Genomic DNA, 20109 nt, shown 5'->3' with positions numbered 1-20109 from the left:
CCCCGCCGAGCGCCCGGAGGGCCTCTCTCTCCTGTCATGTGGAGCTCTGTGCCCACTCAGCAAGTGCAGGCATATCCCACTTCCATCTGCCTATGACCTCACAGCCCCTGTTTGTTTAACCCCCTCTCCAAAAACTAACCTAATTATAGCCCTGTAGAACATGGATTCAGCGGATTCCCAGTGGATTCTGCCACTGTGTGTGTGTGTGTGTGTGTGTGTGTGTGTGTGTGTCTACGCGCACCTCTGCATGTGTGCAGTGCATGCAAGGCTCCAGCTTAGCAGCGGCAGTGCTCCAGGCCACGTTTCAGTCGATCCTGTTTTTCACATGTCTCCTCTTATTATGTCAGAACATGTCCTGCCAGTCGCATGTCTTGTGGGAGTACATGTGAACAAGGTGGTTAAAACCAACAAGAGCTCGTTTTGAGCGTCTCTTTTTACGTCGGCATGATGAGTGGAAAACTCTCAACAAATCTGGCTGGCAGACTGACGTTTGTGACATCACCAACTCGCCGGCCCGACTGGATGGGCAACTTCCAGCAGGAACACACCTTCTGAACAAACACCCAAGTCTACACTTAATCGCACAGTCAAATCTGGAACCTCCTCTGATGTGCAGATGAGACGTCACCTACAGCATAGTTTGAGTGTAACGGATGAGTACAGTCGGATGATGGTTAGGGACTGCACCTATGACAGTCACGCTGTATTGATTTGCTGTGGCTGGGATCTCCAGGAGGCCCTTTGAGGCGAGCCCGGAGGGCCATAGAGTGGCCTGTCCAGAGCGGTGTGACTCGTGTGAGGTACTGAGATTGACAGCAGAGCGGTGTGTATGCGCAAGTTTGTAGAGGTACGGGGGTTGGGGGTGGGGGTTAATCTCCCTGAACTGGGGCAGATGTTGTTAACGAGCTCCTCTCAGGTCGACTCCCTGCGTGGGAAAATGGCATCAAATCCTCCTGGGGTCAGGGCTTTCGGGCTGACCCACTGAGAGCCATCCCTCTCCACTGCACCGTCCTCTCAATCCCCTCTCCATTCACTCACCCACCCACTCACTCACTAATTCACTGACAGCACTCACCAAAGACACTAGAAAACCACATTTGACACTTTTTTTTTGATATATACCTCTGCTCTTTCAAGTACATCCCCAATTTTCAGCTCCTTGCCTGAACGCATGTGAGCACCAACAGACTTGTTCCGTGATGCAAATGGCTCATTAATGATAACTGTGGTCGGATCGTCATGCCTTACACAACCACAAGGAATGCTGAGAGGAAAACGCTTCAAAGGCAAGCACGCCACCGCTCAAGAACCTGCATGCACCCAGCATATCGTTGCTTGTGTTTACGTCAGCTGAGAGTAAAGTAGTTGAATTTAGGCCTTATAGACTTTCAGGCACCCGAGCTGCTATAGAGTAGGGTAGGTAAAGAATTCATTGAGGGTGCGAAGTTACATGTGAAGTTTAAAAACAATGAATTCTGATTTATTTTTCCTGCATCAGCCACAGCTTTTGCTTTTGATCTGATACAGGAGATCTCTGTTGACAGGTATGTCAGGAACACCTGTGTTACAAAGCATGGAGGAGGATATCAGTCCAAGTCGAACCTTTTTAAATTCACTGAATTAAAACCGAAAAAGCAAACGTCTGCACACCTGTAGGTCGACAGGTTCTCAGGAAAATACCAACGGCCGACAATATGGAACAACAAAACCCCTGCATACTGTCCTCTCTTCTTCAGGTTGCTTTCATGTCTGTTGACCGCAATGTTGTTAATAAATAGAAAGCAAGTAAAGAGGGAGTTTTATTGTTCTTGTGAATGACAACCAAAAATCTACGTTAAATTGTTAAAACTGGGTAGAGGACAAATCGCCAAGCACCGTGGCCACAATGTTGTTTGTGCTATGTACATACTGTATACACTGCACACACACATGCGTTAGCTGTGATGTGGCGACTTCTCATCATTCATATCCGGAATGGGCATGTCTCTTTACCAGATCATGTCAACATGCCTGCTTTAGGGTTTATCCTGACTTAGGTTGTAATTCGAGGGTCATCCATTAAGGTGTCTGACTCTGAAGGTGTGTTTACTTTGTCCCAGCAGGTGTGTGTGAATATGAGACTTGTCAAATATGAGACAGGATTACCGCCTCTTTTGTCCCAAACAAAACAAATACAAATCACACGAACAGCTGAAATGGGTGAATTCTGTTTTCTTTTGCTGCCCGGGTTGTATGTTTAGAGAGTTTATCCGGAGAGGATCCTTTTGGTGTTTTTTGTTCATCTAAGCACCGCTGAGGTTTACTTGAACTTGTTGTTGCTTGTAATTGTTGAGGAATATGTGTAAAACCACACACGCACATGTACGTGAGCACACAACCAAGAATGAAACTGGATTAGGAGGCCTCTTCCTGAATAACCTGTAAGGGCAATTACATACAAATCGTTGGTTCTGTTAATGCACGTTAAGTAAAGCTCAGGCACCGAGGGAGAAACTCTAGTGTGTAAAAGTGTGTCTGCTGCAGATGGTGCCTTTCTGAAGAGCACATCACTTTGTCTATGGACACTGGAGCATAGCGTTGCTTTTAATTTGCCACATCCCACTTCTGACCTGTCTTGGAAGCCTAGAAAAATGGGGCCAAGTGTATATGTGCTGATGTATATACTCTGCCTAGGGGACAGCGAAGTGAATGTGGGACTGCTGCAAGACAATGCAGAGTTGGGGGGGTAAAGATTTAAGGGGGTGTCAAGGGGGAAGATTAGGCCTCTCATCTAGGCCACAGATATTGATTAGTGTTTGTCGAGGACAGTGAGAGGGAACACAGATTGACAGATACACAATGGTAGTGTGGTCTGATCATATCGCTATTGTCAGGAGCTGTGTTCATTCAGTAACCTGTACTCATGTTTGTGTGCGCAAAACACACATACACACACACACACACACACACACACACACACACACACACACACACATACACACACTCCAAAACAAAAACAATGGTAAACAATTGTATTTCGTTAAATGCACCAAACCAAGGAGGAACGATTTATTTGGGAACTGGTCAGTTTGATGGCACTTTATTTTTTAAGTGTAGCCCAGTCTCTGTGTGTGTGTGTGTGTGTGTGTGTGTGTGTGTGGTTTATGGGAGTGTAACCCTGGGAACGTGGGGGGAGGTGGAGCGCACTGGGCTCCGGGTCAGTCCTGACTGACTCTGTCACTTATTGATTAGTTGCCATGGAGAGTTAGTCAGTCCATCTCTCTTGGAGGTGTGTCCCTGAGGGCCAGCAGCACTGCCCAGATGAGCCTGTGGAGGCTTTGTCTGCAGGAGGTCGGTGTGTGTGTGTGTGTGTGTCTAGTGTGTGTGCGTGTGACCTCGCTAACTCTCACTCGCGCTTCCTTCATCCTCATCCTTCTTCTTTTCACCCCCTGTGGTACTTTTTCTCGCCCTTTAGGTCCTTTTACATCCTTCTCCAGAGTGGACCAAACTCCCAGCTAATCTGCTGGTATCTGAAATGCATCAATATTTATATACACCTACTCCCCAAAGGGGCCCGCAATAATGGGGATTGTAAACAAATTGTCCAAACTTATTGAGCTGTGAAATCCCCTTCATGGCCCCTGGATTTGCCTACTCATATGATCCTCTCTCATCTCTGTTCTTGTATTGTCGTTGCTCCCATCAAACGTTGTGAAGGGGGGGAGCAGGAATGAGATGAACGGTCAGGACTCGGTGGTGCCAGAGGTCCACCTGCAGTAGCTGACGACTTCACTGACGGACCAGTGGGGGTCTTCGCACCTCTGTGGAATAATTAGAAGGTTTGGGAGTTCAGGTAGTAAATGAGGCAGCAAGTCAATGTTTTGCAACTTATCTTTTAGCTTTGGCCATTTTTTCTAGTATAAAACTGTATTCAGCAAGTTAATTGTTGAGATTCAGGAACATGGCGACTTCACAAAATAGAAGTCCGATTGGGCAAAGAAGTCAGACAATCATACAAGTTTTATTCAAACTCCCTGGTTACCAAACGTATTTGGAAAGAATAGACAAACCGAGAACAGTAAAATAATCAGCCAAACTATGAATCACATTTATCTATACAATGGCAATTTTTTACATAATTTCGGACGCATTTTGTTTAGTTTTTCCTTCGAAACAGTAAGTGATTCAGAAATCTGGGTTAACTGTTGGCTTGTTTACAACCTGTCTGAAGCCCAGAATGCTTCGGCTTTTTCCCCTGTTGTAGATCTTAGCTTGTAAAATTAAAAGTGCCAAACCCTAAAACCTAAATTGTAATAAACTGGATCTATCCCTTAATGCTTCTTCCATTAAAGCACCATATAGTTGTCTGTACATTTTCTTAAAGTATCAAGCATAGTCTTTAAAGAGAAAAACAACATTTTGGACTTGATTTTCACTTGAAATTGTAAATTTACACTCAGAATAATGTAAACTTCTCCTTTAAGAGTATGCGCACAAACTTCTTGACCCGAAACTTGACAACGGGCCCCCACTATCCCGCCCTAATATCACACCTTGGATGCATAAACATGCCTGTGCTCCACACATCACCCCACCCCGGGGGGGCCTGCATGGCTTTAGTGCCGCGCTGTGACACCAATCAGGGGAGATGGCGGGCGCCTTTGTCATGCAAACACCAATCGCTTCTTGTCTTATTCAAATGTCTGCCCTCTCTCTTTCTCCTCTCCCTCACTCTCGCTCAACCCCTACCCCGAATCACCCTCCACCCCCAACTTCAGCCCTCTCTCTGCCTCTCCCTCCTTCTCAAGTCCAAGTAAATCCTCGCTGAGAGAAGAGGGAGCCTCCAGGGCCGGGGCTGCTGAGGCCGGCCTCTCTCCTGGGGGTCAGCCTGCGTCTCAGAGCATGGGGCTGTTTCCAGGCCCAACCAAGTCCATTTCATATTCAAATGTTACAATCAGGCCTCTGACCCACAGGGGGCTCTTTATGGTTGCGGCCCCAGGTCGCAGGGTCAAGATGGTGATTTAATAGCTCAGGCAGAGGAAAGGAGCGGGGGGTGGGGGGGGCAGAGTGATTTAGGGGATGAATGAGTAATAAAAAAGCATTTTTCCTAAGTTGTCATGTAAATTTCAATCCGTATTCAATATGAGGCTCCCTCCAGACTAGAGGCCTTCCTCAATGGCTTTCCAGTGGACTTTAGTCATTCAAAATTAAGAAAGTCCATTTTCTGCTTTTAGTCTTGACTTGTGGACGGTGCAAACAGTAGCTGACGGTGGAGGATTAGGGGTGAAGATAAGGAGACGTTAAAGAGTCATCATGCTTGTATGGTGCCACTGTGTCTCAGATGTCCTCATGCTCTGGAGTGGCCTGTTATTCCTGTCCCCAAGGGTGTGTTCCCAGCACAGCAGCTCCGATAACACAGGCAGGTTAGCGTGTTTATATGTGTAAGTGGGACAGAGAGCATGATAGGTCATATGAGTTACCTTCTATATGCTCATAATAACACTAGCATAATACTCTTTCAGGTCTACAGGTGGAAGAAATGGGGGCACGGACGATGCTTGGACCCGACACGCCGAGTTTTTTCAGTAAGGTGCAGTTAGATGTTTTCTCACTGGCAGCATGCCGTAATTTGTGACTCACACGGTGTGTCCTGTTCAGGCCGTCCCTAAGCCTGACTCATTTAAACCACAAACAAACCCTTCCATCTCTCCTCTCGCAGTTTCCCCCCGCCTTTTATTGCAGATATTATCATATTTATTTTTTTGAGCCAGTCTCTACTGGTATTTTCAGCTCAACATTTGCCAAAGAAATGCATGCGTATTGAACGATTTATTTAGAAATAGACAGAATAAGATATAGAGTCAATAAGGGGTGTGACGCATACTTAGTGGCAGCAATAATTACCAAAGTGAAAAAACTTTGAATTATTGAGTGACTTAACTTTTGACACACCCTATCAGCTAACACTCACAATAATAATTCTAACACACACACACACACACACACACACACACACACACACACACACACACACACACACATACATATAAATGCAGATGTAATTGTTATACAAAAAGAGCAATAAACATACACTAAGTCCCCGCATGGTACAGATTTTAAATGACTTAAATATTAGGCCTTTTCCCCAAGCTTTGGAAATAAAATCTGCAATACCTCACTCTACTTTCTTAATTTTTCAAATAACCATTTCACCCATCACTGACCCAAATAACTTCCACTTAATTTCCCCTAGTTGTAGTAAAAGAGACAATGTACAAGTGAAAGAAAATTAAATTCCCTCTGTTTTCACCCAGGTCATAATATCTACACCAATGTTGAACTAACTCAACCCTACAACTCGTTTCAATTAGAGCTGAAAGAGTAACTCAATTTATTGATTTTTCAATCTGCAGGAAATAATTGGCAGCAATTTAGATCATTGACTCATTGTCCAATGTGAGGATTTGCCGCTTTCACAATGTAAACTTAGAGTATGGCGCTGTGGCTCGTTGCAGAGCGGGTCTTCCTTTAATCACAAGGTTGGCCTCCTGTCCACATGTCCATGTGAAAGAGACGCTGAACCTAATGTTGCTCCCCAGGCGTTTCAGTTTTGGACTGTCACCTTGAAGATGGATTCTAGGAACGGGGATGGACATTTTCTGAGATTTTAATGACTCAACAATCAGTCGATGAATCAAGAGAATAATATGTATTGTTCAATGATGAAAATAATGAGTAGAATTTCTGATCTCAACTATGCACATAGTGATCTGTGTTTTTAAAATGGGACATAAATATTTCTGCATGAGTTGTGTTTCAGAGGGTGAGATGTACAAAACTTTGGCTTATTTTCTTTAATATTTGATAAATATTTAATGCTTTAATTATAGGAAAACCATTATAGATCATAGATAACACCTACCATACTGTTGTCTTCAATATTACTAACCCACAAACACTCATATAACTAAGTTTTTATCTCTTTTGATGACTCCTACGTAGATTTTGGAGGAGAAAAAAACGGAACATTCCTACTCTGTAGCTTCCCTCTAACGGTAGCAGGGGCCAGAGGCAGAGGGCAACATGGGGAGATGAGGTTGAGGGGCCACTGCAGGGCAAGGTAGGGCAAGCCTCAGTGGGCACAGCTGTAGCTCGTAGTCATTACTGATTCTCTACTGGTTTAGAAGAAAAGGGCTGCTACCGCCACATGGCCACTCTGCCACGCCTGCCCTGTCCCCTGCCACACACACACACACCCAGGGAGGCCTGGTAGCGCCAGGCGGCACCACTCGCAGTTTGCCTCTCCTGTCACGTGTAGCAGGGCAGTGGAGCAAAACGGAGAGGTGTTGCAGGGGTAGGGACGGGGCCGGGGTGAGGATGGATGGGTGTAAAGGTTAAACCCGGGGTGGGCTCTGCTCTTCCTCTCTTATCTCCCGACTGACCATTCTCTTTCCCTTCCCCTCCTCCAGCCCCCCTCCCCCTTTTCTCCCTTTTGTGGCCTGTGCACCTGCAGCCCTTGAGTCCCGGGCAATAAAGCTGAAGGATTTGTCTGCTGCGGTTGGAGGAAAAAAGGGGGAATCATTAAGCATGGGGAACACAAAAGCAACAGGTTCAAACTGTGGTTGTTTGATATGGTGCTATGTTATATTCCAGAGTGATGGGCTCGACGTAATGCAGTTTGACAAAGGAGGAGTGAGTTTAAGCAGATTTGCGTCCAGATTTACACCCTGTTTGGGTTAGTGTCATTATGAATCAGTTTGATCTGACGCATGATCAGCTTTCAACCTTTGGCATGCCTTATTTCTTGCCTTATATTTGGCATGCCTTATTTTCCATTCAGGGATTACATGTATGTAAGTTTAACAAATCTCCACCGTCCCATGAAAGCCACGTATCTCCAAAAGGTCAACAGCACAGCTTTCAGCTTTGTGCACTTTTAGAATAAGCCCATAGTTTATCAAGTTGAAGAAGTCGTAGGGCAAGTACGATTCAAAATCACCAAAATTAAACGTGCATGATTTTCACTATGGAGTGTAAAACTGTCACAGTAATAGTGAGTAAAACTACTCTTATCATATAAAATCAACATGTAATATTTATTTTTAAGAGTGTCTAAAGTGAGTTCAGGAAATCATCTCAATGAGGCTTTTATTCCATTAAGTCTAATGCATCAATGATTATAGTCCAGTTATATAATATGGGCCGTCTTGCATAATAAGTGCTTTTGCTACTTGAAGTATATTTTGATTCTTATACTTTACTTTTATGTTTTAGACCTTTTGAATGCTTGACCTTTTTTGTAGGATTATTTCCATACAATGACATTGCTATTTTTTACTAAAGTAAACGATCTAAGTACTTCTTCCACCACTGAATAACAGCAACAAATTAATGTCGTAGTGAACTGTAAACTTTTCAAAGTCTGTTCAGCCTCAATCTTCTAATGGAACCATTTCTCAATAGTCTCTGTCGGGTTTGGAGGATTTTATTCAAACCAGAACTGAGAAGACTTTTCAGGGTCATTATAAACCCAAACCCCTCCAATTATGTGCTAAATGAAGCTTTCAGCTGTGCAAACAAAATACATTTAGAAAAAAATCACTCAGGGGTCAAGTGGCAGTGCAACAGAAAAATATATGATGTAGGTAAATTAGAAACTAAATGGTTCAGAGTGCTTTTGTAGGATTAACCAGTAGTTTCACATGCAAATTAATGGGATCAATGACTTGACTCTGTATGTGTTTTACCACCTGATTTAGGTGTGCAGAACTAGACGGACAGTGATGGAGACAACAGGTTGTGATTGTGGGTCCCCAGGAAAGCTGGTCGTATACTCATAAATCCACATGACTACAAAAGTAGAACTTTTCCACCAAACTGAAATAGTGGTTCACCAAGGCATATGTGAAATGAAATTGTTCTCAGGCATGTTCTGCGGACTCTGTTCAATTCCCCACCTGTTGTAATGTTATGTTCAGTCATGCAGAACTTTTCTCTCACCCGTTGCATGCCAGACCCCCCACATTGTAAATCGGCGCAAAGGGAAAAAGATTCAGCTCTTTCAGAGTGCGACCATGAAGGCAGAGGAAATCACTCTAAACGGTCTTAATTCTGCCATTAGATGAGAGGGAGCGCTGAGGGGATTGGCTGGCCCTATGCTCCATATTCACAGAAGCAGGATGAGGCTGGGAAGCCTGCTGAGAAAATGGTGTCGTAATCAGGAGCCGGCAGTTCTGCCTGATCAGGTACACTAGCCCCTCTTCTCCTTTACTCAAACCCCCCCTTCTTCTCTTTGCCCCCCCCCCCCCCCGTCCCTCATTTCTCTTCCATTCCCCTGCCCCGTAAGGAGATCCTAATAAGAGTTTGGACGTACTGAGCTCCTCTTATGTGAGGACCTGGCAGGAGGGAACAGAGATGAGGCCTGAGATGGGGGTTGAAGCTCGAGGTATGGAGTTGTGGTGGTGGGATGGTGGGGGGCTCGTTTTTTTGTTCCCACATTTGATTATTCAGGTTGGCTGAACTAAATTCTAAACCCATAAAATTCGTATCCCCTCTGGGGGACCATTTGCATATATTTCAGTTACCCCCTCCCTCACATCCCAATTCCCCTTTTTTCTCAGAAAGTGAAAGAGAGGGCGAAGCAACCAGGCCTGTCTAGGCTTTAAGATGTCACCGTGGTGTGAAATATGGACGAACAAGCAGGGTCTTTGAAACCCAAACTAACCCCCCACCAGCCTCTGAGCTGCTGCCACACACACACATACACAGACCCAGTCATCCTCTGCTTGATGCTGTCCTTAAATAGGAATTCAATTTCAGTGTCTAGTTCTGCAACTTTATTCTCAACTTTTTGCACCTGAGATTATTTCAGGTGACATATGATCACGCAGTGTTTGTTGAGGGTTCCATTAAGACAGAGTCATATCTATGTACGGATGAAAGGTGCTCTAGTTACAATCGAGTGTGTTTTTATGTTTGGGGACGTGGGCGTTTATTACATTACATTCATTTAGCAGACACTTTTATCCAAAGCGACTTACAATTCAGAGTCTATCATATTTCTACACCGTAGGCACAGCTACGGGAGCAATTTTGGGGTTAAGTGTCTTGCTCAAGGACACATCGACATGCGACTAGCGGAGCCGGGGTTCGAACCACCGACCCTCTGATTGAAAGACAGCCCTGCTATCCACTTAGCCACAATCGCCCCAGATAAGTGGAGTTATCTGTTTGTTGTGGAATTATCTGTTTGTTGTGTGCAGCTATTTACAAAATAACATAAGCCATGACATGTCAAACTATGCCATTATATCAGCACGGGCAAAACCCCGCTGGAGGCCAGGAAGAGTTCCAAATATTTGATAAACATGTCAAAGCAGTAAATCCTGGACTTGTAATTGTGCCAATTTTACTCTTACCGTTGTCGATGTAGGGGATTAATTTTCAGACAAAAATGTTCTGAAGCCAGGTCTTAAAATTCCGTTTTGGATGTGTGGCCAGCACGATGAAGATGAAGGGAACACACATGTAGCTGGGCACACAGACCCTGAGAGGCAAGCTGGATGAAGGCAGGGCTCCACATCGCCAGTCAGCCATGAGAGACACCTGTTCATTTGTTTGCTCTGGCGAACACAAGGTTTTTGTTTTTCGCCGTGCCAACCAGGCCCGCTGGCACTAGTTTTACTGCCCATCTGTATGGATGGGTGAAGTTAGACGATGGTCTTTGGAAAAGGGGGAGGGAGAGGGGGAGTTGATACTTGATGGCATTTTGGTCACATGGGGTGAGTTGCTGTCATCCTTTAACCCTCCCCCCTGGACCCCATTCCCTCCCCCTCCCGTGCCCACTCCCTGGTGCACAGGCAGAATGCAGTGTCAGGAGGGTGAGCACTGAGCGCCCATTGTGTGTGCTAACCAAAGCGGAATGCCCGGGTGACAAAAGGGGGAGGAGTGGGCTCAGGGCACACAAAGCCAGGGGGAGGAGAGGGGTGGAGGAGGAGGAGGAGGGGAGGGAAGGAGAGGGGGGCAATCTGCTGGGGGCTAAATAGACCCACTCAGCCCCCAAAACTCTAGGCACCCTAAAAACCTTCTCTCACCTCCCCCACTGCCTTCTCACCCTCCCCAGGCCTCCCTGCCTCGGCTCTGGGGTGTACAGTACGCAGGCTGCTGGAAGACGCCCGTTTCTTCCGGCAGCGTGAAAGAAGAGAGCCAACAACAACTGAACCCTCAAACTATTAAGTGTTGGTTTTGGTGTTATGAGTCATGACCCCGAGGTCTGAAACAGGATGTATTTGCCAACCTTTGTCATCAGTCAGAGATGTCCGATAAGCCCCATGTATCACTGTCAGATGTTAACAAAACAGACGTTACAACGTGCTTCAACATTCAACACTTTTTAGGAAATTTTCAGGAAAAAATAGTATTCTTAAATATTGGAACTGCTGATATCCCCTTTCCACCATGTGCCTTCTGTCAATTACTTCTTTCACGTGTTTGTGTGTGTGCGTGGGGGGGGTTTCATGTGCATGTACTCACCTGCCTATTCTAGTAGCTGAGAGCAATCTCGCCTGTGTAGCATCGCATGTCAAAGCCAGCCTCTCTACTCCCACACAGGACCTGGGGCAACAGTGCAGCCACTTTAAAACACACAAGACAAACCCTGAATTAACTCCTTCTTAATACCAATATATCTACTGCAGATGCAAGTAGGAGCAGATCCACTTTTAACAGGCACCTGCAGGACCTCTGTACTTTTAATGGCAGTCAAATCTGTGAAAATCTCTATTCAAAGGTATGGGCAGAAGGCTGGATTCTCATAGTCAATGAACAAACATTAAACAATAAATTACATGATAATGCATTTGCATACTTAGCATGCCCCTGGCTATGATGTTTATGAACTTACAATAATGAAGTTTGTGCTGAGAGACTCCGCCATCAAATTTTATTCCGATTGGAGTCCTTGGATCCAAAACTTTGATAATCTTAAAAGTCGGCACCCCACCCAGAACTGCAAGGAACCTTTTTGATTTTTAATGTATTTATTCAAATATGGACCATCTCAATAGCAACTGATGGCTTGAGATAATAAAATAATGCGGTTTATGAAATGGGTTGAATTTGTTTTTTTTTGCAAAAATGACAATCAAATCACATTTACGCTATTGCTGCAAAGTTGCTCATTGATACCATTATATTTATTATAAAATGACCTGATACACCACCCAGGTTAGCCCGTTACCATTGGAGCCGCAGGGTCACTTTGAAGAGACCTTTTCGTCCCTCGTGGTCTTTCCTCTTTCCCAAAATGATGACCGGGCAGATCAAAGGGGATGCTCTAAAGAATACTCTTAATGGTGACTCCCCCTCCTCCCTGCTTTTTTCTCCCACTCCCCTCATATGCCCACTTCACATCTGAACTCCCACCTTCTTTCATTCATGCTAACCTCAGCCTTTCCCGTCGTATTTACATACGCCGCTGCAGGGCAAAGGTAGTTCCCCGTTTTATCTGTGCTGAGTTCATAGGAAGTAGCTTGCTGAGTTGTTTTGGTTTATGTGTTGTTAGTGAAACACAGAGGGTCAAATGCAAGCCTTGGGGGCATGTTTAGGTCACAGAGTAAACCTGGCAAGGTCGAGCTCAGTACCTTTGCGACTAACACAAAGTGTGAGTTTTTTGGTGGCTCTGTACGTGCGCGCCCCAGCGCATGTGTTCATGCATGTATGCACATCAGTGCATGAATGTCAGGTGAGTTTGTGCTGTCGGTGCTGGTGCAGTCAGAGCCTCTTCATCAGTGCTGACCCAGGCAGCCATCATTGTTCTCGAGCTGTAAATCACCCTGCTGCAATCAGGGCCCTGATCTAGGCTTCTCTGAGCCCTCTCCACTCCAGATGATTCCCCTCCTGATTGGGCTAACAGGACTCCTGTCTGTGGCGGCAGATTAGCATGGATTGTTTTTTCTCTGTAGCATACAGATTGACCGATGTTAGCATTCACACCTCCACACTGTGGCCCAGGGTGCTTTAGAGGCTCCAAGAATGCAGAGGAAAAGCAGACATCACTCATAGCTTTGATAACTTTTAGAGGAGCAGAAGAAATACAAGTGGTGGACAAAAATAACAGGGACACCTGACACACATCCTCAAGTACTTTTTTATGCTGCATTTGTGTTGATACCGTATCAGAGATGCACTGATTTAAAGAATTCATTTTTCAGGCCTTAGTTTGTGTTGTTATGCATTAAGGTATTTCCCTTAAATCTGGGAGAGTTTATTTTTGGCGTTATTGGGCAAAAACTCCATAATAACCTTTCAGCATATTGCAATTCAGGTTTTACCCAAGGTTAGGCAGTTTTTCTATGAGAATTACAGTCCTGTTTGCTTTGCAAATTGCTGGGCCTGAGAATCTCTTTGATATGATGTACTGTGATTTGATGCTCTAGGGAGCTATAATAATGAGTGTGAAAGTGATGCTTTTAAGAGATGGAGAGAAAATGCTGCTAATAGTTTAGCCTTATGCTGACCGTAGCCATTATAGCGGCACCGCAGCAGTGAGCTCACGCAGCACGCTAAATTATTGGACAGATTTGGAGAAATTGATGCTTGACGCAAGTTGCTTATGTAGCTACTACAGCCATGAGGCTTGCTCAGGATGGTAGTCTGGCAGCAGAAGGCTAAACTATTTGATAAGCCGTATGCCTTTTTTGCTTTGCAGTGTGGGCAGTTGTTGCCAGTACTAGAATAGTAACTTTTTCTGCAGGATATCCCGCCATTGAATCAGGCTTTCTCCATCTGAAGGGACGTGCACACACATCTGCATTTGTAGAAAAGCCAATGGGAACGCCCTCTCTCTGAAATGACCTGTGATTGGAAAAAGTCTCCTGTCACTGACTAGATTTTCTAAAGCCTGAAAACAGAGCCGAGGCATAGGAGTCTGTTTTCTCTTAGACCACTTGAATTACAATAAACTGAAAGGTTATTATGGAATCTTCCCCCAATGATGCCAAAGATATACTGCCTACCGCAGCTTTAAATTGTTCTGCATGAGTTCCCACCTACTGCAGCTCGTGTAGTTCACACTCGTGGGGTCATTTGTTCTCCCAGTGGGAAACCATTTGCCTGAGCACCTTGTCAACAGCAATCAGGGAGTGACCAATGGCCGGGAAGGCAAGGCCCAAGGCCTCCTAATGGGAGTGACAGCAATCTGTGATGTGATACCACGAGCAGTTTGGAAGTCAGAGATGTAGGTATTGATTATATGGTCAAGATCGCATAGTTTTGTTTAGTATGAACACGTTAAACACATGCTTCATTTAATTTCTCTTGGGAGCTTCTGCAATGTGATTTTAAGTGAGAGTTTTAGGGTCTCTCTTTATCTTTTTCAACTTTGTTCCTGAGAAAATGTGTTTTATCCATCATTTTGGCATGGTGGGTTGCTCTAAATACTACAATACCCATGAGCCCCAGCAGCCGTCACGGAGAAGAGGCAGTTGTTATTAAAACGTGGCACCACATTTGCTGAATATAACCAAAGTTCCCCCTGAAATTAAACTGAACTAATCTAAACTGCAGATTATAAAATCATATTTTCTAAGCATCATTTTTTGCTTCCACTTGTCATTAGCGAGTTACGTCACATAACTTTAAGCTATGCGATCTTGCCAAAATCAAAATGCATGTACACAAGCTTGAACCTTTGACACAGTTATTAATATTTTTGGACAGCTTATTTAACCCTAATACTCCAACTGTGAGTCACGATACATTTCCTATGTTGAATGAAAATGAATGGGATTTTTGCCTCTGGAAACCAGGGGCTCCCAAAATACCCCCTCCCTCTTCACAACTCTATAACTGGTTGAGTTATGTTGTCGTGGAGGCGGCCATTGTGTAGGCCTCATGGAATCCTAATGACATCACAGTGATTCCAGGCACTGTGTGTTTAGTGATCATGGGGATCACAGGCCTCAAGTCTGGTTACAGTGGGTGAGAGACAGTGTCTAAAGAGTGATAGACACACACAGAGGCAGAAAAAGTAAGGATTTAGAGTGTGTGCGTGTGTGTCTGTGTGTATGTGTCTGCGTGTGTGTGTGTGGCATGCATGACAATCTGAATTAGAATGGGGATTTCTGGCACAATTTTACCTATTTGCAAGGTGCATGGGGAAATGAAGGCAGCCTTCAAGGTCCAAACTTCGGCAACACACGATGCATAATATTTTGGACAGGTGTAATGGCTGTATGATGAGGTGTTACTACTTGTCAGCACAGTCACTCCACAGTGCACAAATGGCAAACATATGCCTTTATTTGAGAGATTAAAGTAGACAGATGACAGGAAATGAAGGAAGTGAGAAATAAGGAACGACATGCAACAAAGGTCCCCGGCCGGATACAAACTGAGGATTTTGCGGTTCATGGTTGGCACCCTAATCCCTAGGCCTCCAGGGCGCCTCCCGGAGATCTTCTAGACAATAACTGACTATGACACTTGACAGTTACTGAACTTTGAACTGGTTATGAAACATTCCTAATTTAATACTGATGACTATATGACCTACATAAGTAAACAAGACCATCAGCAAGAAGATTAGCTTTTTCTATAAAGTTAATCTTAATGATTGTCATTGCTGCCACTGAGTTGAAATCTCAGATTCAGCAAAATCAGATTAAATCATGCAGGTCCATCAGAAACTCCTTCAGCTCAGACTACAGGGGGCCTCCAACAGGGACCAGCCTGCTATGAACGGACCCAGATCTGGCTTCTTTGCAGCCTTCGACATGCTGCAGTAAAATGAGTGGTTTTCTAAAGGGATTCTGGTGCTTGGAAACACTACCACAGGGACTGCCAAAATTAATTTAAAATGAAAGTTCCTTAACATTAAAAAATAGTATAGAGACATTATTTTATACGGACTGTGCTAAATACAGTCCTTACAGATACAACTTTACCATAAACTATCTTGCTAACAGCTCTGTGAGGTTATTCTTCCTACGTATTTTTCTTAGTTGAAGTATATGATGCAAGTGAAAAGGTACAAAAGGAAAGAATTTAAATCACTGTAAACTATTCTACGTGTAAAATCACAATATGTCGCACATTGGTAGCAGAAAACTATAGAGACATTTGCACTCAGTTGCTCCCTAACCCAACAATGTCAGAGGATGCTAAAGACTGTTTATGTTTGGTGGAATTCTACAAGGGGAGGGAGGGAATTGCCTCTGGTGTACATATCCTTATGTCTGATAATCCTGCCTCATATGTCTCAGCGAGACGCTCTTGACATGGGCGTAATGGTAATTATGGTGATTTACGACTCATTCCTCCAGTTGCTACCATTATTTTTACATGGGCTGTGTGTTGTTGGTTTTTTTCAAAGAAAAGCTGTGAGTGGCTCATCATCATTTTCTCTAATAAAAAGACGCCTCACTTTGATTTGGACCAATTCAACATTATTTGCCCACTTGGAGCACTTCTGTGTGTGTCGGTCTCGCTTGAGCTTGAGCTTGAGCTTGCATGATAAAGGCGGGTTTTTCAGGCGTGTTCGTGTTTGCCTAATACTCACGTGTGTATGTGTTGACACATTATGTATGTGTTTGATTATCGAGTGTGTGTTTACCTTTGCAGGGTGGGGCGAGGGGTCTAAGGGGTAGACGGGTGAGGAGGCGGGTGGTGGTGCTTGGACCTCATCTCCCAGGAAGCTCTCTGTGCTCCAGAAACCTGAGCTTCAGCCTGTTAAGACAATGGGGGGAACATGTGAGACTCTGGCACATGGTGGGTTAGGTTACCTCCTCGCTCTGAACTTTTGGCCCTGGGTGCAAAGCCTCCCCACCCTAATGACTCCTGCACTGCTCCACCTGTCTCCCTATTCTCTGTCCTCCCTTCGTTCGGAACCTCCCATTATCTTGCGTGTACTTGTGCATCTTTCTCGACTCATTTCTGTCAGACACGTTTGTGTCCTTGGCACTGCGACTCTTTATTTCAGTCACGTATACAGTTGTGCGTCCTACTCCTACTCTTTCCCTGTGTCACAGGTCACTATGACGAATGATCTTTTTTGATGAATCGCTCGTCAAGAGAATTCCTCCGCTTTTGTATGTTTGTGTGTTTGCAGTCTGTCTCTCCAGACAAAAGGCTGCCATGGCCCCCGCCATCAGATCTCCATCCATCCACAGTACACAGGTGAACTCCTTCCACCAGCCAGGCAAACCTGACTTTCAAGTCTCCCACCCACACCTATTGGACCGCGGTCCTCTCACCTGTGCAAATATGAAAGCGAGAGATGGAGAGAGGGAGAGTGGAAAGGAGTGAAATGGAAAAATATCCCAGCCTTTGGTTACTGGGTGGGGCGCAGAAAATACCGCACAGCTGAGCAAACCTCCATACCCATCGGACTTCACCTGTACACTTTTCTCTCTCTGTTGTCTCTCTTAATCCATTCTCTCTTTCTGTAACCGGCCCCACAGCGATAGCGATAGTGGGTTAAGGCATTCTTTTATGTCCACTGAATAGAGATTTCCTTTGAGGTTATGGAGTTGATACACTCTCCAACGTCACTTTTGTGCCGTGGTCACAATGTAGAGTGATTTACTGCCTTGGGGGACACATACTCTCTTTAGAAGTGTTCCCGTGTAGGTGTAGGTATTATCTGGATATTATTCAGGAAATCCTTTTATCTAACGATATCCGCAGCAGAGGTTTGGCTTCATTTAAAAATGTACCCTATAATCTTGATCACACTATAGTAAACCAACTTGATGACTGAGGAGCCCGGCTGGTGACGTCGATGGCAACATGTTTGACAGAGGGAAATGAAACTGAATCTCTGAAAGCTTAAATCAAAATAAAAGCTGAAGTGCGTGGACATGTGGAGGGTAAAGCATCTCATATTTTAAAGAGAGAACCACATAAATACATTTAGTACACATTCCTTGAGATGAGTGACTGCTGAAATACAATGTGTTCATCAACGGCATTGCGCCCGGGTGAAATGATGAAGCAAAACAAAGATACCTCACATGCTTGCTCGTTGCTCCTTGGAAGACAAATGTGTAGATATGAATCGCAAACGGAAACGTAGTAAAATCATAAAAATGCATCAATGTGAAACTAACCACCCAGCAAAAAGCAAACAAGAAGTGCATGTCTACAGAGAGACATAACAACTAACTTTTTTGGGTCTGCAAACTTAAAAGTAATGAGCTTTTTTGCTACCTTGCTGCTCCATGCATTATGACAGTACCTCACTATTTAGTTGACTGGACCTGTATGTGGTTTGACAGTGCCAGGAGTGCTTTAGTGATGGTGAAGTATAAGTGAAGCATATCACATGAAATCAGGCAGACTCTCACACCTATTTGCTTTCTGCCTCTCTTCTCTCTGTCCTTCCGCTCTCTCACTCTCCTCTGCAGGTTTGGGCCTGAAAGACGTGCCAGACCTGCTGCCAAAGCATCGGCCTCCACCTCACCCTGCAGACATGGCTGAACACACACGCATGCATACCCACACAAACACGCACACACACACAGTGTAAACATCTCACATTATCTCTCATATGTGTTTTCAAGCAGACTTTACTTCCTCATATTTCCCTACACACCCCCCGTGCATATGTACCCCAGACCTTTTCCTGTCCATACGCACACAAACGCACACATTCTTGAAATCTATCTCTGTCTGTGATGATGGAGAAGTCACACACTTCATGCCTGGTTTCGAGGACGTAGACACGATCGAGCTATGTTCACACGGTCTTCCTCGACACAAACATAAACACACGCTTGCGTTCGGTTTGTCAGTTGTCTCTCAGGCATGCCCTATTTTTAAAACTGTAAGCACACCTACACACATTCTCCCATGCTTGGGCACACCCACGGCATGCTGCAAGGCTGTCCTCATCTCTAAAGAACACCCTGCACAGTTGTAAGAAGGGGAAATTAGTCAGGTGAGGTAAATCTAGACACCTGACACTAGTGGTCTCTTTTTAAAGTTATTTGCACCGCCGCCCCATACTTAATAGTACGGCACCTACTGATTATTGCCTGCTCTCAGCTAGTTTGGTAATTGCGCAGTACATACCTGTCCAGGGTGTAAGCCCATCATGGTACATGGGGCCCCTTTTTTCATTCAGTGTCAGTCATTGCGTGTGATGCACGTGTCCCTCGATTTTAAAGGTCAGTTCATAGAAAAGTGCGTATGTTCAAATGTCCAGCTGGTGTTTATGAAAAGTTCAATCTCAAATAATCAGTAGCCATGATTTTAGACGCTCAAGATAACACTGAAAATGTTCAGGTCACGAAGGTCATTTGGCATGTTCTTAAAGCTGAGGTTATTTTCATGACATCCCAATGAGTCAGACACTCTGTATGTGTTTGGGTGATGGTGACGTATGTTGTAGTAAAGCCTGTAAGTCTGTAACCACAAAAGCATTTCAAATATCACTTCAAGAGTCTTTTGTAGTTATTTTGGGTTGCTTGTTTTGCCAATATTAGTTTGCCCCTTAACTCAAAATCAGAGACATTGCTTATCTTTTTGTCCTATAAGATTTAGGCTCCTTTTGCTCATCATATAAAACTACTCTAAAACACTCACTCTCACTTTATATGTGCATGTAGATGCTGAATGTAATGTCTGTGTATGACAGCGGTGGGTTTTTGGCTTTCATCTAACCGTTATGGACAAACTCTCTGATGGCCTGGATGCTGAACGTTGAGATCTGGGGAAAGGAGAATAATGTATCGGCATTATTCAGAAAGTGGGGGAACACATAAGAAGGATTGTTTCTGCACTGTACTTTTGCTCTGGTTTATGCTCTTAGATGCTTATTTAAAAAAGGAGATGCACTTATGACTTCTGGTGACTAGTAGTTCTCTTGAATACCTATGTTGAATACACTTATTGTACAGTAAGTTGCTTTGGATAGAAGCGTCTGCTAAATGACTGTAATGTCATGTAATGGATAGAAGTAAATGAAGCCTCACAGAGAGATCAAAGTATGTCCAACTTGTTCCGGGGAGAAGCAAACTGGAATGAGGAGTGGCCATAGAGGTTTGTCACACAACTCTGTCTGAGAACAAACTGAAAGACATAAGTGCATTACTGACTCCATATTTGTGTACACATAGCACATTTAGAGGT

The 20109-nt window shown here is 44.4% G+C and overlaps 1 long non-coding RNA gene across 1 annotated transcript in view; it reads left to right on the top strand.

Moving 5' to 3' along the window:
• LOC116391724 (uncharacterized) overlaps positions 1 to 19824 on the top strand; it is a 32413-nt gene extending 12589 nt beyond the window's left edge. The window contains exon 3 of the long non-coding RNA XR_004213279.1: positions 18384 to 19824. This is a non-coding gene — a long non-coding RNA (uncharacterized LOC116391724). The remainder of the gene's footprint in view (positions 1 to 18383) is intronic.
• Positions 19825 to 20109: the final 285 nt, after the last annotated feature.

Source organism: Anarrhichthys ocellatus, unplaced genomic scaffold (assembly GCF_004355925.1).
Source record: "Anarrhichthys ocellatus isolate YVR2014 unplaced genomic scaffold, GSC_Weel_1.0 scaffold27, whole genome shotgun sequence".
NCBI lineage: Eukaryota > Metazoa > Chordata > Actinopteri > Perciformes > Anarhichadidae > Anarrhichthys > Anarrhichthys ocellatus.
This window is presented reverse-complemented; position numbering and strand designations above follow the sequence as displayed.